Below are 19,000 nucleotides of genomic sequence, written 5' to 3' on the forward strand. Positions count from 1 at the left end.
GACTTGTCAATGGGCTGTAGGCAGTAAGGGAATTTTAATTTTTCATTTGCCTTTGTTTCCCACATCACCATGGCAAGCACTTAAACCCCTTTCCTTTGTTCTTGGGTAGCCAGGAGTGTCTGATATATCACACATATATCACCTGGTGGAGGAGGGTGCTGTTAGCCTGTACTTTGGCCCCAGCTTGCCCACGCTCCCTCATCACAATTTATGAGTGAATTTATGAGTAATCAATTTTATGCCCAAAAAGTAAATCAGTAAATCTATTCTTTTTTTTTTTTTTTTTTTTTTGGACTTGGATGGTGGATGAAGGAGGAGTGTGCATTTGGGAATCATAATAGGATTTAATTTATTAATGAGTATGGATGGTAAAAGTTTTATTCAACATTAGCTTGTTCATGTTGTTATTCTCAGTGTTCCATAAAGAAAAAAAATATTGCTACCATGTAGTGAATTCATTTTATGTGCCAAATGCCTGCATAAACTTATGCCCTTATATGCTATGTCCATGAAATCTCAGTGAAAATGTGAAGATGTTTCAGATAGAGAAGCATATTTTTTGTCTAATGTCATAGCTTATAAAGGTCAAAAAGGGTGTTGAGTCCCAAGAAGTAAACCATATGCAAAAAATCCAGGAGAGATTTTGTTGGGGAAGAAGAATTCCCTCTGCCCTCCAAGGTCCTTCTAGCTGGACTTAGAATCAAATTGACATGAGACAGATTAACAGGAGAAAATCAAATTTAATAGTGTATGTATGAAGAATCCACACAGCCAAGGAAATTCCAAAGACAGCCAGGCCACATGATATTTCTCTGAGCTGAGAAGAAGGGTAGCATTGGTCTGCGGATACAATGGGAAGAAAGATCATTAGCAAGAAGATGAAAGGAGATGTTTGGAAAACAAAGGTTGCCATATTCTGCAGATTAGTTTCTTAGGTAAAGAGGAATCTCTGTGAATAGTTCTCTTCCCGATAAAAATTGGGGGTGGAGCTGAGGGAGAGGTAAAGAAATTGTTTTCTGAATCTGATGGGTTTAGATCACTTTTAACTGAAAATAATGTTCCAGCCAAAGTGGCCCATCTTAGGGGGGGTCTGCCCTTGGCCCCTATAATTTCTTCCAAATTGTTATGTCTTAAATCACAAAGCACTTCATTCTAAACTTCCTAGGGCTTGATACTCACTAGCAATCATAGCAGCTTCCTAGTACATTATTCTATTCTGAACTGAATATTTATACAACTAATTCTTGATAAATACCTCAAAAAATCTCTCCTTATTTTTTGTTTGACTTTATATTAAATTATTTATTTTTCAGGTCCAAAATAAATGCTAGAATTTATCCTTCAGAAATGAATCCAGTATGGCTCACCCATAGTTGGTGGGTTTCATGGATTTACTCGGTAATCCAGTAATTGGATTTATTGCTCTTCATTTGATTTAAAATAGAGTGAAATTAACTGTTTATTCACTATTCCTGGTCAGATCATCTAAACTTGGGAGAAGCCTACATCTTAATAAAATGGCTCTGATGACCTTTCAAAGTATTGAGAGGTAGAAGGACTTGAGCCCCACATCAGCACGGCTTTCCGAGCACTTTATTGTCATGGAGGAGCTCTGCCAAGAAAATTAAAAACAAATACTTTCTTCTCAAAGTGCCAAATATTTCTCCATTATGAAATTTCCATGAAATTCCATGGAAAGTCTCTCCTGTAAAATGAGACTCCATACTTGTGCACAGCTGCAAGGCCTGGCAACTTCCCTAGCTCTGGGAAGCTAATAAAGCAAACAACAACTATCCTGGCTGTCGAAACCATGAACAAGTTCTGGAAATGCCAGCGTACTGCTGCTCTCACCACAGAACACGAAGAGCACACCGATTTTATTACCTGTGTAGTCTCAACGAGCAGGATGCTACCAAAAGGACAATTAGACAGTGGTTTATTACAAGTGTGTCACTTGCCCATGTAGAAGGAATCTGTTTTATTTTCCTTTGTGATAAGCCTTGAGTCTTTCAGCAAGGATGACTAAGTCATGAAGAAAATGAAGAAATCCGTATTGTGTGCTTAAACATGCTAGGATTCAGTCAGCCAAGATGGGCATAAGTGTTTTCCAAGTGTCTTCCTTCCTTTCCCTTCCTAGGAGAGCAATATGCCATCCTCTGAACTAAAAGTGCCCCTGACCTACACTGAAAATTAAAGATGAATGTTCTGCATATCAACTGCAATACAAATCATCTGTTATCCTCTTGAGTTTGCAGAGAAGATAACTCTTACTTCATTTGCGATAGGGCGGTGTATCTTTTTGGCATCTTTCACAGTACTGTGCTGTTCTGGACTCTGTCCAGAGTCAACAGCTGAGCAGCATGATGTAGCCTATGATTCAAAGGCCCAGGGCAGAAGGGAAATAATTCCCCAGTGCCACTTTGTATTATCTTGCTTTTTACATAAATAAATCAACATCCTCTGAAAGATATTTGACCGTGTAGGTAGTAAATTTAAGAAGTTTGCTTCATGTGAAGATGAAACAAGTGATATTACGCCCTTAAAAATTGGTCACTGTTGAGAGAAGAACCACATGTGTCAGAAATTATTTTTAAGATATGCATTTGGGGGAAAAAATCACTGTTATCAGAATGTCAGGTTCCCTGACAATGGATTTTTCCCACAAACATTTTTTTTGATTACCCTAAAAATATAACTGCCTTAGAGAGAAGATTTTTTTAAAAAATTACATTTTGCTAAGTTTTGTATATTTCATTCACAGACCTTAGCAAATAGGTTTTAAGATGTATTTAATTTAAGTAAATTTTTAATGCATTTAAAATGAACATTAACCTGTAACATACAAACCTACAGCAGACTGGTTTTCCAGCTGTGCGTTGAAAAATCCATATTGGATTAGACAAGGTAAATATAACCCAGTTCATGATTCTTAAATAGACCTGACATTTATTTATTTATTATTTTTTTTTTTAATTTTTTTTTTTTAACCTTTATTTATTTTTGAGACAGAGAGAGACAGAGCATGAACGGGGGAGGGTCAGAGAGAGGGAGACATAGAATCGGAAACAGGCTCCAAGCTCCGAGCTGTCAGCACAGAGCCCGACGCGGGGCTCGAACTCACGGACCGTGAGATCACAACCTGAGCCGAAGTCGGCCGCTTAACCGACTGAGCCACCCAGGTGCCCCTAGACCTGACATTTAATGTTGGAAACATATAGGATCTGTTGCTACTACTTAGTCTACAAAGAGAAAAAAATGAGTTGTTGGGCCCACTTTTTTTTAAATTAAGAGGTACCATAAAACTTTTGGCATTCTGAGGACTCTCCCTGATTTGGAAAGGGCTGCAGAATCTAAAAAGGGATAAAAATCTCACTTTTATGGTAAATTGCGCTCAACAGGTTTCAGAGCAGTGTTTCTCAACATTGACCCTATTGTAGTCTCTTCTTACTCATGGGGCATATATTCTATTACCCCTAGTGGATGCTTTAAACTATGGATAGCATTAAACCTTATTTATACATTCATACTTGTGATAAAGTTTCATTTTTAACTTAAAATTAGGCACGGTAAGGGGTTAATAACAATAACTAATAATAAAATAGAACAACTATCACAATACGCCGTAATAAAAGTTATGTGAATGTGGTTGCTCTCTCTCAAAATATCATATGGTACTGTACTCACTCTTCTTGTGATGATGTGAGATGATAAAATGCCTAGGTGATGAGGTGAAGTAAGGTGAATGATGTAGCCCTGTGACGTAGTGTTAGGATACTGTTGACATTCTAACAATATATCAGAAAAAGGATCCTTTGCTTCTGAGGTTTGGCCACGGGAAACTGAAGCCACGGAAAGCAAAACTGCGAAGAAGCAGGGGCTACTGTGTTAACATCTTGGGGCACATCATGTGTTATTGGGGGCTTATCCTGTATTTCGTGGATGCTTAGAAACTTCCCTTGACTCTACTCACTAGGTGCCAGTAGCACCCTCCCAGTTGTAATTACCGAATATATCTCCAGAGATTGCCATATGTCTTGGGAGGGAGAGGCAAATCATTCCTAGCACAGGGCCACTGCTCTAGGGTAAGAAAAATGGGGCATGTAACCCATTTGAGGAGAGCACATTTCCATCCTCGCATGGAAGGATCTCTGACAGGTTGACATTGCTGACTTCCTGTGACTCCTCTTCATCTCCCTTTATGTTGCAGAGTGAGTCCAGTAAGATTCAATACTTTTCTCTGATCCCCCTTTTTTCTACTAGCTACTTTTATTGATGACCATGGCTGCTATTGACTAATACTGCTTTTCCTCTAGTTCAGACTTTTCTAAGTTCCAGATTTCCACTTATCTTCTGGAAACTATGCATTGATACTTGAAAATGATGGAATCCACCTACCTAAAAATGACCTTATTTCTCCAAACCTCCTCATACTTCCTATTCTGTTAACTATCATTATCCTTACCAGAATCCGGGTGTTGTTGGTTTTAAAATAGGGGGTTGTCTCTTCATTATAATCAACATATAGTCATTTGTCCATAAACTCACTTATGCATACTGCCCCATCATTTCTACCTTGAAAAAACTTATTCTTGTATCCTCTTTCAGTGACCTCTGGATCTATTCTACTCCAGACTTTCATCTCTGCTTGACTTATGTTTAACAATATTTACCATTGCCTGACAGTCATTTCCTGTCTCTCCCCTCTCTACATGCTTCTGTAAGAGGATGCTTCCTAAAGCATAATTTTGATTGTCATTTTCCTTCTCAAAACCAATTTTAATGATTTCTTTTTCTTTAGAAGGTTAAGACCTCCATGTTAAGACCTCCATAATCCAATTCAAACCTTCTAGTTATCTTTTTGGTATTTCCTCTCTACTTAGAATTTCAGACCACTGAGTCTGAAGATACGTTTGTTTCTCACTTTGCTACTTTTCTTTAAGCTCTTTTCTTTAGCACTAATATTCTTTTTTCTCTCTGCCAAAACAGTCCTACCTAAGCTTCAGGAGTTAAGTCAAGATAAAACTTCTTCCAGATTCCCAGATAGAGTTAATCTTCCTCTTACCCATTCTCACCTAAATTCAACACTTAGTATTACACCAGTTCGTGTACATGCTTTTCCCTTTATTAAGCAGTGAGTTCTTTGTATTTCCTAAATTATGCAGCACAATGTGTTCTTCTTGATAATTAGTTAATGTTTGTTGAAGAAGTATGTACCATATCGGGAAAGCTGGGCTTGCTTGGGACCTAGCTTCATGAACAGTGAGAATCTGATATTACATATGAAGAATTATTCATCGTCAAATCTCGCCTAAAAATCCTAAACTCTCAATGGCAGATTATATTTCTGAAAAATGGCCACAACACTATTTCCAACCCCACATGTTCTTTCTAAAACCTTGCCACTCTCTGTGAGAAAACAGTATCTGTTTCCCATCCTCTTGAAATTAAGCAGGACTTTGTGATTGTCCTAACAAATAGAATGCAGCTCAAAGATGCTGTGTGGCTTTCACACAGTAAAAGAGTACAGAGCTCAGCAATTACTGGAAATGATGAAAGGAAAGCTAACAAGACCACTACTCCAAAAGAAATCAGCCAGGAAAGGATTGTGATTTGGCCCCTAAGAGGTGCCTGCATGGAAGGGAAATGAGTCCCCCAACCACACCGGCCAGCATTGAACTCCAATCAGTTATGTGAATGAATGAGTAAACCTTCAGATGATTCTCCCAGCACCCGGTTTTCTAATTTTCCTGCTAAGGAACCAGATAACATGGAACAGAGAGGCAAGCCATCCTATTCTGCCTGTGCAAATTCTCAACCATGAGTATAAGTGATTGCCTTAGAATTTGGGGTAGTCTAAGTAAATATAGTAAGAAATAAAATCATATTCTTTTCCATCTTCTACTCATATGTAAGAGATGAGGCTGTTTCACGGAGAAACTTTCTTCCTTTGTATTTTGTATTATGTAAGTTTCTTACTATGTATTGAGGTGGGGGAGAGGAACAGAATGAGACAGACTGATGGGAGCAAGGACAAGAGGGAAGAATATATGTGAATTATGGCAGCAGTTTCAACAAAAATCTACTTAATAGTTTGAGTATGCTAATACCAGGCTTGTTTGTGCTATAAAAATTTAAGCTTCTGTCAACTTCTGGGAGAAAGACTAGGTAAAGTGAAGATATTTTGTAAATGTAGAACACCAAATGCAAGCCGTTAAGTACAGGCATAAATCCCAAAGGAAAGATTTTCAGGTAGGTAATACAGTGGTTCTTGTTACTGTACAATTTTAGAATTAGTGTTTTTGTGGCACTGCCTGTTGTACATATCACAAGAAGACGTTTCCTCTGAAGAAACGTTGGTGTTTTGCAGGTGTATCAAAGAATTCTTCTAGCCCAGTTTCTACCATCTGACTGTGTATTATGAGGCTACAGGGGGCCAGATCACAATCCTTTCCTGGCTGATTTCTTTTGGAGTAGTGGCCCTGTTAGCTTTCCTTTCATCATTTCCAGTAATTGCTGAGCTTCCTACTCTTTTACTGTTGATGTTGCTTTCAGTCAACAAACATCCGGTAGGACTTTTGGTATCCTTTACTGAATTACAATTGAAACACTACTTTTAAAATGGGGTAACTGCAACAATTGTGAAATAGCTAACTTTATAATTAATTTTTTAATGGACTTAAGAAAATGATGGTATCCACACAATTTCAGATATGAAAACATACTTGAAATGAGTCAAAAGATGCATTTTTTTGTATCTCTAAAATGCAATGATTGATCACAAAACAAAACAAATACTCATAGCCCAATGAATTAGGTATTAGTATGCATACATGGCGGTGGGGTTGGGGAGTGGAATCTTCTTTTATTTATATGTTTTTCTAGATGTGGAACTATTTTTTAGTATGTTTTGCTTTACCAAATTCTATTTAAAATTTTTAAGTTAAATTAATACTTAAGAGATGAAATGATTGAATTATTTACAAAATTATGAATCACACCTCAATTTTATATATATATATATATATATATATAATTCTTGACATAAATTTGTGTGTACTCTTTGTGAGTATAAACACCACACACACACACACACATACACACACACACAAACATTATAGTTGTGTCAAGTTTTCTAAAGGAAGGACATACCACCATTTAACTAGCATATTTTCTGCTTTGTTTTGCAATGAATATAATCCAGCTCCTATCTAATAATTATCTTCCATGAAATGACCATTTTTCTCCAGAAATGGTCTTTGAATCGAATGTTCTAGCTGAGGGGCTCACTGTTGTAACAGTTCCCGCAGCCATCAGTACATTAGCTCCAACTGCTGCTGTATCCATTGCCATTTACGGTTCTCCCAGGAGAATTTAGATGAAAAAAGGAAACTGTTAGTGCTAAGTGTGTGCCAGGTTTGAATATACTCTCTAAACACATTCTAGCTGAGCCTAGAATGAGAATATTTTCTCTTATTTTCAGTGGGCAAAATACTATGTTATAGAGTACAAAATTTTAACACATTACAATAAAAACAGCAGTTTGGTAAAAATGCACACTCTTATGAGGACAGAAAAGATTTCATTTGGAACACTAGTTTTGAAACTAAACTCTTGCTTCCCTAACTTTAAATATTGGGAACACAAGGAGGCAGAAATCAAATTTAGTTGCTGAGTTTTTTTCAGATTGGTTTTCCATGACACCAGGTAACAAACATACATGTAATTTCAAACAAGGAGTTTTGGGTCAATCAAAAATGAAGATTTTTATAAAATTCAATTTTACCTTAACATTGCCTTTCTTATGGTGAAGCTATAGATATGAATTCATTTGTACACACACACACACAACACGCACACACACACACACACACACACACACACACACATACACGTCTTTGTCTATTGTGACCTTTAAATGTTTTATTGGAGCACACTTCAGTTTTGCTTAAATTTATATTCAAAGTCACAAGGAGGGTTTCATGCAAATCCTAAACCAAGAAGACTGGGAGTCATGCAAGTCTTTGGAAATTAAACCCTTTATCTTCCAAATGTGGTGTTATTGCTTTAGAATGAGAGAGTTAAAGGCTGAAACCTGCTGCTAAATGATCCTGCTCAATATGTTTGTAGGTGCAGCTCAAAGAGAATCCAAGGGATTCCTCCTTGTTTTCGTGTGAGTAGGTGATGCTTCACAGTCTCTATGGGGACATCTGACACATTTCACAGAGAGAGGACGGTGCACTGTTAGCTTGAGTACAACTGGGAAAGGTATGATTTGAGAGTGGAATCAGAATAGCTAAAGAAATATAAAACTTAAAAAAATAAAAGTAGAATAAAGCAAGAAACTGAGTAAAGATTCTGGGGAAAGATTGAAACTAAATGTAAGCCATCCTAATAATACCCAGCAAAACCGCAGCCTCCTGGAATTTTAAATCAGAAATATTATACCAGAATAAACCCAAATATAAATGACTTAAATAACAATTCCAGAATCCCACAAAACCATCCATCCACGCTTCCATTTATCCACTTGTTAGTGTAATTGGTAAACCAAATACAATATTGTGGCCCTCTGACCATCTGAGACACCAGAAGTCAGACTTTTTTCTAAATCACAAAGGTACTATTAAAAGCGATATTGAAAAATTTAATGAGATGGGATAATGCAAAGAGCCAGTCTTGGTAAATGATTAAGTGACTGCTATGTTTTTATTGGGTTTAGTGCTTCTGGTATATATATTATTATGGTGGTGTGTAAAAGTGATATGAGAGGAATTGTTTTCTCTGAGGCAATTTTACCCTTTTACTTCTGAACAAAAAGAAAAATGCTACCTTGTCTTACAACTCTTACCAATCCCTCATACATTTTTCCTTTGTTTTTTACTTTTCTTTCTTGCTTCTCAGAGTTCCAAACTTAAGAGATTTAATGAGTGAATGTTCATAGCTAGGAAGTACAATTACATTTGAGGGTTTACTGAAGGGTGGTATTGAATCATTGCAATGAATTTCACTTCTTAACATCACCCAAGGATTGGGTACAGAACTGTGGTAGACTGACAGTCCTGATGATCTGAATACTTTACCCATCCCTATAGCCACACCCTTTGCATTTCCTCTGAAAGGAATTAGGGTCTATTTGCCTACTCCTTGAATCTGGGCATAGACATGTGACTTGCTTTTGTTGGGTAGGAAGAATTTATTCTACCCTTCAAGTTCCTTCTAGCTAGACTAAGAATCAAATTGGCATGAGACAGATTAACAGGAGAAAATCAAATGTGATAGTGTAAGTACAAGGAATCCACACAGATAGGGAAATTCTAAAGACAGGCAACATGAAGCTTTTATGAGCTGAGGAGAGGAGTAGGGGCCTGGAGATACAAAGGGAAGGAAGACCACTAGCAAGAAGGTGAAAGGAGATGCTAGGAAAACAAAGGTTGCCCTGTTGTGTAGATAAATTTCTCAGTAAGGAGGAAAATCTATTAATAGCTCTCTTCTTAATAACAGAAGGCAGTTGAAGGAGAAGTAAAGAGTTTTTCCAGAATGTGCTAGGTTTTGATTGCTTTTGACTCAAAATAATGTTCTTGCCAAAGTGACCCATCTTGGGGTGGCCTGTCCTTTGCCCCTATACTTTGGTCAAAAGGATGTTAGCAGGCTTTATATAAGCAAAGTCCTAAAAAACTTCTTGTAAATTTCTACTTACTCCCCTGAAAGTCTACTACAGGAGATGTGGAGGATGAGAGACCAGGCAGAGTTTAATTATCTATTCCAACATCCTTCTAGATCTATCAGCCCCTAGACTACTAAACAGCTGACCACAGACACCATGAGGAACTCAGCAGAGCCCAGCAGATCCCTACCTAGATGAACAAATCCCCAGCCTACCTAGAGACATGTAAGAAACAACAAATGGTTGTTGTATTAAGCCACTAAAGTTTTGAGATGTTTGTTAGGCAGCAATAGCTAACTTTTACAATATTTCAGAGATTTACACCTGCATCTTTGAGAGTAGTATCTTATGGTACTTGAATGAGGAATTGGTTTGACTTATAGAACTTTAAGAACATTAACATATTTTTCATTCCAACATCTTATAATGTAATATTAAAATCAACATTTTTTAAAGTTAGAAAACTGTGAAACAGAAAGGTTAAGAACTTTGCCTATCACATATTAGGTAGGTCTGGCTTTTAACCCAGGTAGTTTGACCCCAGTGCATGGGAATTTAGCTACTAAGCCATATTAAATAAGACTACCTCCATTTTGGTAGAGTATTAGATTTTTTCAGGCATGAGCTAAGACAACTGCTTTTTTTATTTGTCAGAATTTTCTTCAATATGATGATTTTTCTATTCATTTTAATATTTTTATATAAGCCATTGAGATAATCCATGCATTGTTAGAATTGATATGATCTATAAATTGGCCAACAAATGGATAATATCATGTGGAAAAATTCGCCAGAGTTTCAAATGAATATAGTCTATCTTCCTTCTCTGGAATCCTGTAAGTATGAATGTTTACTAATATATCAAAAATATAAAGGTTCAATGATTTTTAAGAATAATTACCTAATCTAATCAGTATTGTTTCCCTCTGCTATTGACTTCTGTTTAATAGCTTTTGAGAACAAAGTTTAAGAAAGTGTCCTATCATCCACTAGGAAAGAATTCTTCTGTTGACAGAACCCATTGCCCATACAACAGTGAGTCTAGAGAAACACCCATTTGGGAATCAAACAGGAAATTCTAACACCTGACTGATTCCACCTGTTCACCCTGACTCATTCCAGGCACAGCTGAGGTGATTAACAGGGTATCATGTCCACTTCCTGTGTGGGGTCTATTTCATAGCCCCAGGGATTTCTCCCTTCCTAGATGATTATTTCCCAATGTTTTAGGGAATATATTTATTTAAACCTGTGTCATCACCAGGAAAGAGTAAGAAATTATCAAAAATAAAATGGAAAGTAAAGAAAATACTAAAAATAATTGGAGGTGGAGAGAAGACACAATCTGTATTTTAAAATACAAAATGAATGAGTCTATACTTTGAGAAGTGACCAGTAACATATGTGGAGCTGAGTCAGACTTTCAGAGTCAAATGACAGTTGATCATTCTCTCCTCCTCACCGCAGTGTGGAATATGAGAGCAAAGGGACCTTCATTGTATTTAAAGAGCAATAAATATAGACCAAATAAAAAGAAATATTTTCTCACACAGCATATAGTTAACCTGCAGAATTTCTGGCTCAGGGGGTGATTTAATTAAATAATCTACACAGATAGAATTAGATCATTTTATGGCCACTAATAACATTTTCAGTGCTACAAAGTGAATATGATAAAGGTAAATCAACTCCCATCTTTCAGAAATAAATTCATAGCCCATAGAAGATAGGAGGAATTTCATTTCCAATTGCAAATAACATTGGACCACCCAGTAAACCCCAGTGACTTCCTTATGAGTAGCAAGAGAGAAATTTGGAATAACCTTTCCTTCAATTATGAAAAACTGACCCCAACTCAAACACCAATGCCAAAAAACATTAATGGTTGAGTCCATATTGGCAAAATTTTGGGATAACTATTTTCTGTATTCTATTTTCTACCTAAGTAATGGTTTATAGCAACAAAATCTATGAAAGTGGGGAAAAGTAAGTAGAGAAGTTAAAGGTAGATGCAAATGATTTTAATAACACAATCAAAACAAACAAACACACCCAAAACAATAGTAACACTAGAGTTTCAAAATTTACTGCCACTAAAGATTTGGTATATTTCCTGACAGGCAACTTTGGTAACTAAACTATAAGGAGACTGTTTTCTAAGAGAAAAATTTGAGGATACTAAATGTATTAGTATGAACATGCTGCCATGACAAAATATCATAGACTGGGTGGTTTAAACAACAGAAGTTTATTTTCTCACACATCTGGAGCCTCGGAATTTGAGATCAGGGTGCTAGAACATTCAGGCTCTGGTGAGAGCTCTTTACCTGGTTTGCAGACTGCCATTGTGTCCTCATAGAATGTGTCCTCATGTAATTGTGTCGTCATATACAGAAGAGAAAGGAGAACAAACTGTCTGATATCTCTTCCTAGGAGGATACTAATCCTACCCCATAATGAGGGCCCCTCCCTCATGACCTCATCTCAACCTAATTGCCTCCTAAAGACCCCATCTCCAAATACCATCACACTGAGGGTTAGGGCTTCAACATATGAAATTTGGTGGACACAGTTCAGTTCATAGCACAAAATATTTCCTAAACGCCCAATTTAGTCAATAATTTTACAAACGTTCATAACAACTTGCATATATCAAACTCCTACTACTTATCGAGCAATATTCCAAGCATTGGAGGCACAAAAGTGAAGAAGAAGATCCTTCATCTTAAACTGTGATCTCAGTTCAGTCCGGGTAGCCCCTATACAAATAAATGATCCTAATGCAACATTTTAAATAACATAAAGAGAGGGGTGCCTGGGTGGCTCTGTCAGTTAAATGACCGACTTCACTCAGGTCATTATCTCTCCATTCATGAGTTCAAGCCCCACATTGGGTTCTGTGCTGATAGCTTGGAGCCTGGTGCCTGCTTCAGATTCTGTGTCTCCCTCTCTCCTTGCCTCTCCCCTGCACGCACTCCATCTCTCTCTCTCTCTCTCTCTCTCAAAAATAAATACACATTAAAAATTCTAAAAAAATAATAAAATAAATAACACAGAGAGTATACCCAATGCTTCAGGATCACAGAAGAGAAAGAACATAGTTGGGAACCTAACATTTGGGCTTAAAGTTCAAGTAAAGGCTTGTCAAGCAGACATGGGTATTCCAAACAGAGATGCAGTTAAGTGAAATTCCATACCCTGGCAAGGGGAGAGTATATGCCACCTTCTAGAAATGACCAGTAAGAAAATGCAGCTGAGTCACATGATGAGTGAGAGGGATCTGATAATATTTATCTGAAAAAGTAGTCTGAGGTAAAATGTGAGACCAATTGCTTTCCACAGAACATTATAAAGTCGCATTTCTAAACTGGAGGATCTGTAATAGAAAAGTACTGTGTGAGTAAAAGAAAATCTACCCAACAACAGGTCTCACATTTTCTACAAGTACTAAGAAGTGGCTTGCAAAGTGACAGGTCGGTAATGTTCCCTTCTCCTGAATTTTGGAACAGCATTGATAATGGGAAAATCTGGAGCAACTCTACAATTTCAGGGCAACTGTACAGGAAAGCTAGATATGTGATGGAGACATGGCTACCAGCTCCTGGGCAGATGGATTACAGATGGATTGCACTATTGTTGCAAATAAAGAAAGTTGGAAATACATCATACTAGGAGGGGAGTTGACCATATTGAATCAAAGTGAACTGACGTGGACGATGGCAAGTTCTTTGTGATTCATTTTTATACCCTATTCACACTGCCAATACATAAGCCTTTTTGCCAGATCTTAGATGTAGACACTTGCCAAAACACGTTCATGGCAGAACATTTGTGGTTGTTTAGAGGCTCGTTACAAGGTACCAACAGAATAAAGAAAAATATGTGAAGGCATTAAATAGTTCAAGTGACTAGATCAACATTAATTAAAATTATAAGTCTCCAAAAATATCAAGTATTGGGGTTTGTATTATAGATGTGGTTTGAGTCATGAAAATATTTATTATCATTTTTATTGATTATACAGGCAGCAGTTTTTCTCTTTCCTGCAGTAACCTTGACTTTAGTTGTTATAAACACTTAACATAATTTCAAAATAAATTATCTTTTACATGTTTTTCTCCATATAGGGCATAAAACTAAAATTAGGTGAAACTGAGGTATTCCCATTCTTTTTTTTTTATTATTTTAAGGTTTATTTTTGAGAGAGAGAGAAAGAGACCGAGCATGAGTGGGGAGGGGCAGAGAGAGAGGGAGACACAGAATCTGAAGCAGGCTCCAGGCTCTGAGCTGTCAGCACAGAGCCCGATGCAGGGCTCAAACCCATGTACCAAAAGATCATGACCTGAGCTGAAGTTAGCTCCTCAACCAACTGAGCCACCGGAGTCCCTACTCCCATTTTTTAATTGTGTCACATTTGTATCAGTGATGACTATGGGCTTTTGCTGTTTTAAAGAAATAACAATTTTTAAATGATGAGAAAATCATAATGAGGTCACATGGTCATCTCTGAAGAAGAAAATTATGATATTTCAGCAGAGTCATGTGTTTTTTATTTTTAAATTCAGTCCATCTTTATAAGCTGTGGTTTATTTCTTTCTTTAAAGATATGGTTTGTTACACTCAAATGAACAAAGCCCCCTAGATCTATGTGTTTAAATAAAACTTTAGTCAATTGGTCTATAATTTCTACATATTTTCTCCTATATTAAATGAGCACCATCTACATACATCCTTAACTCACCTTCTGTTACAGTTTTCTGTAGGAAACACATACACCCATTTATTCTGGATTACCTATTTATGTCATTGTTAAAGGTCTTTTCCTTCCTCATATTTAGCTTCATTCCATAAATATAAGTACACATTCTATTTGTTTCTAAAACCAAAGAGCATATTTCTAGAAAACTATACTAAACAGAAATATGAAAGTCCCACTTATGAAGCAGAAATCATACCTCAGAGAATATGTTTCTGTGGTTATCTTATTCAATGTGTTTTGAAGTGACTCAACCTTAATCCTGCTTCTGCTGGTTACCATGCTTACCATAAACACAGTTCTGTAATGTCGACCATAAAGAAAATTTAAAGTTGCTTGTAGAAAACTCACTAGTTATCCTTTTAAGGCATCACAATAGAATTTACAGAACCCATAATCATTCTCTTTTGACTGCTTGCCTCTTTTTTCTCCTATCTAAATTGTGAATGCTATTAAAGAATACAATAAGGTTATGTAATGGAATTTAAACACACTTTATTGCAACAATATAAGTTCCATGTACAGTTATAAGCAATATGGCTGTACTTAATAATTTTACATTACATGCATAATTGTGGTATCAAATTAGTAATTTTCACAAAGTACTTGCATTAGAAATGTGTATGATACAATATATTTCAATTCTCAGTTGCACAGGAAGATAACAATTTGTTTAATAGGAGGACTGGGGATACAGTTCATACTCTTAGATCTGATTGTCCTGCTTTATACAAAGCTTGGACTCCCAGTCATGGAATTTTAGAGCATGAAGAGCCCTTAGAGATCAAATAGTTCAACAATCTCATTTTAGAGAAAAGAAAGTAGAAGTTAGGGGACGTGATCTGACTTAAATCACGTACCATAGAACACTAGTGACAGAGCTAGAACAACAGCCTCTTCTTAACTCTCTCAAGATCACGACAGGAGGTTGGAGCCAAAAATTTAGATTTGGAAATCTTCTACACAGAAAAAGGATACTCAATGCTTTTGGGTTGGGTTCAGTCCTCCAAGGATGGAAGGTGGGGAGCATTCCAACCTGTAGCTGTTAAGCAGTAGACGAGGAACTTAGTCAAGAAGGCTGCAGGGGAATAGCTGGTACAATGATGAGAAACTCAAGAGAATATGGGATCATTACACAGAAGAAGATAAATAAGGGCTGGGTCTGTATTCAATGCTGCTGAAAGATTGCAAATTTGGGAGACCATTGGGTTTAGCAACATGGAAATCGCTGGTTTCCTGATAGTTGAGACTTGATGGAGTGGTTAGGACCAAAGCCTGATTGGAGCGAGTAGAGGGGAGAAAGTGGACAAAGTGACCAGAGGCATTAAGCTGAGGAGGTTTTTCTATGGTGACAGAAGCTTTTGGAAAGGAGAGGTTTTAAACGATGTCTTCATGAAGTACTTCTTCAAGTTCGTACTCCCAGTAACAAAGCAACGAAGATTAAATTGCCATGGGAAACGGGTTTGAGATTTGTTACAAGGGGCATATGTACACCACTTTGTTTTATTCGGGGGATAGGGGGATTATTAGTTAACCATCCATCCTAGAATGAAATGTGTGCTCAATTTATAGAATGCTGTTGGAATCCCTGAGGGTGAGAGACAGAACTTTTTCATTCTCCATTCTGTCTAAACCTAAAGCCCCAGCCAAACCCTCAGAAAACAATCCCTGCTTTTCTCTGCACCACCCTCACTAAGACACTTTATTTCTAAAGCAGTCCACCTTAAAGACTTGTTTCTTCTAGCAGGGAGCTCATCAATATCTGCACAGCCTCGCAGGCAGCTAGGAGGCCCGTCCATTAATGAAATGTTAATGACTGAATTAGACCTGTAATAACTGAAGTAGGAGGCACTGCTGTGAGTCCATTAGCATCAGCAGACCCCGCTGAGGAACAAGTAAACACAGCACACAGTGAGAAAACTTTCCGCAGAAGACTTGGAAGTGTTACACAGGTGTTTTCACATGGAAAATGACATTTCCCCGCAATAGGATTAGTTTATTTAGGAAAGCTAATTCCAGTCACTATATTTCTTCAGACAAAAATAAAGAAGACAAGATGGATGATGTACTTATTCAAGAGTGTTTTGATTTTTTTTAATTCCGATATTGCACAATTGTTCTTGCAAAACTTTTTAGGATAACTTGCATTTGTCAGGTGCCAATTATTCCCAACAACTGGTCTTCTTTTCCTCTTGCCTTGTGCTTTTAATGGTTTGTTTTCATTTTTCAGCTACTCTCTTTTTTTAAAAAAATTGTCTTGCTTTTATGCTTCAAGGAAGCCCTACACTCTTTTCAATATCGCCTATCCGTTTTCAGAAAGGGGAACAACATAGGGGGGATTTAAGACACTTTTTAAGGCTTGATTAATATAAAATGATTGTGGGATTCACCCCTGAGATGTAAATATAAGTAGTATGGCAAATAAAGTGAAAGCTGTTATGTATTAGCATGTAGCTCCATTCAATAATATATCATTCTTGTAATAAGCTTGAAAATTTACCATTTTTATTTAAACATATATTGTAATTCAATAATATTTGAGTTGTAGCGACTTGATGTGAGGCAAAAATAATTGCTATCTCAAGTTATTACATAAGACAGAATAGCGAAGGCTAGTTCTATTGGAATTCTTTATTATGTCTACTGTTGGTCTCATTATTGTCCCATAGTAACACTTGGATTGCTAACTGCAGTTAAAAATAATGTATAGGTGGTCTGAGGGTTGCACCTTAGTGTTTGCTAGGCATATATTGTAGGAATACATATAAAAATGCTACAAAAATCAGTATCATATTATTGTTTTGGTTAAATCAAATATTACATATCAAATGAAGTATTCAATAATGTATGTTATAGCTTATGTTTAACCTCAGGCCCTTAGTTCTATATTTACCGACAACTTTGTGTGACACTAGACAAGTCCTTTAACCCTTCAGGAATTGATCTCAGGAATTAAAAATAACATTTTATAAAGAATAATATCTATACATATCTAAACTTTATATTTATGTGACCTGAGAATTTACATAATTATAGTTTCTGATAATATTAAAAATTAAGAGGTGGGAATAGAAGATGAGAGAAAGTGATTTTAAAAGGTGAATTACAAATCTATCAGCCAATTCTGCCCCATGAAAAAGGAAAAGTCTTATCAGGGAACCCGAATTCACAGGAAAAAGTACAGTCTACATGAACACAAAATATTTTAACAGAAATCGCAAACACAACAAATCATAAAACATACTTGTTTGAGCAAACTGTGCTCTAGTATAGCCCTGAAGAGGTCAGATTTGAAAGGGACAAATGAAAATACTAGCATGTTTCTTCTCTAAAACCTAAGTGTTAGTTTATTATGCAAATAATTTGCTCCTTGATTTACAAGTCTGGAGTGTTGTGGTTACCTTTAGACCTTAAAACACACACACACACACACACACACACACACACACACACTATGCTGGTTCCTTGAAATCTTTTGTCAGTTTTCTTATTTCATTCTAGCTGATGTTCTGAATTCAAAGGGGGAAAAGTTCGGCACAGTATTTGCAAATAGCAAGCATGACACTTGAGTTGAAATTCAGATCATGCAATGAACTGGCCTATAAAGATGAGGTCAGTGACAAATAGTAACACCTGACAAAAAGTATCATTTTGATTACAGCTAATGGAATGCTTTTCTTCGTTCAGAACTTCCAGGTCTGTAAACACTGCCTTACAATTGTAAATGGATAGAAAGAGAAATCCATCAAGCCCAAATGGTACAGTGATAACTATGAATATGTAATTTATGGATAATCTATTGGAGGTATTTTCCAGAAGAGCCAAAGATCAAGTATGGTACATACTGGTAGTGTAAACACCATATGAGTTACTACAAAATAATGGGCTCATAAAATCACTCACAATAATAATAGTGAGTTTAAAGCCAATTTGAAGCAGTCAGCTATGAGCTTAGAACTGAATCTCAGCATTTAAGACTGGATTTCTGTTTTCTTATTTTTTTCCTGGACAACTACTGATTTCAGAATCAAACATCGGAAGGCTTTTGTTATGTGAAATGTGCCCCTCATTTGTTTTTTGTTTTTTGTATTTTTTTTGTCTTTAAGTATTAATTATTTTGTAGAAATATGAGCTAACTATCCTTAAAGATTGCTTCAGTACAAATTTCAAAGGAAAAGTCTAAACATATCTATTATTTTTCAGCAAGGATAAATTCCTATTAGTAATATATATGTAATCATTCCCTAGATTAAAGAATGGGATTGAGGCTATGAAGAAGCATAGTGAATGCCTCATGCTTAAGGGCTCCATAATTCTAAAATATTCGCAACATAATAGAATATACAAATATCCTATTATTATGGAATAATAATGTATGGCTTATCCTACTGTGAAAAATAGCATGAAATTTTCCAAAGTAAGATTAAATCAGGATTCAATTAACTTTACTCTCAAAGGATTGGTGAAACCCAATCATACCAGATGACTTAGTAGAGATTCTAGGGTCCACAAAGCACAGATGCCATTCTCCTTTACTTGGAACAGTATTAGTCCTTTTTCAGGCTATGTGAATATCCATT

General features: G+C 36.4%; 1 pseudogene; it reads right to left on the reverse strand.

Annotated features, from left to right (window-relative positions):
• LOC109269482 (ganglioside-induced differentiation-associated protein 2-like) overlaps positions 1 to 7,350 on the reverse strand; it is a 64,291-nt pseudogene extending 56,941 nt beyond the window's left edge.
• Positions 7,351 to 19,000: the final 11,650 nt, after the last annotated feature.

Source organism: Panthera pardus, unplaced genomic scaffold (genome assembly GCF_024362965.1).
Source record: "Panthera pardus isolate Hobbes unplaced genomic scaffold, ASM2436296v1 HiC_scaffold_10, whole genome shotgun sequence".
Taxonomy (NCBI): domain Eukaryota; kingdom Metazoa; phylum Chordata; class Mammalia; order Carnivora; family Felidae; genus Panthera; species Panthera pardus.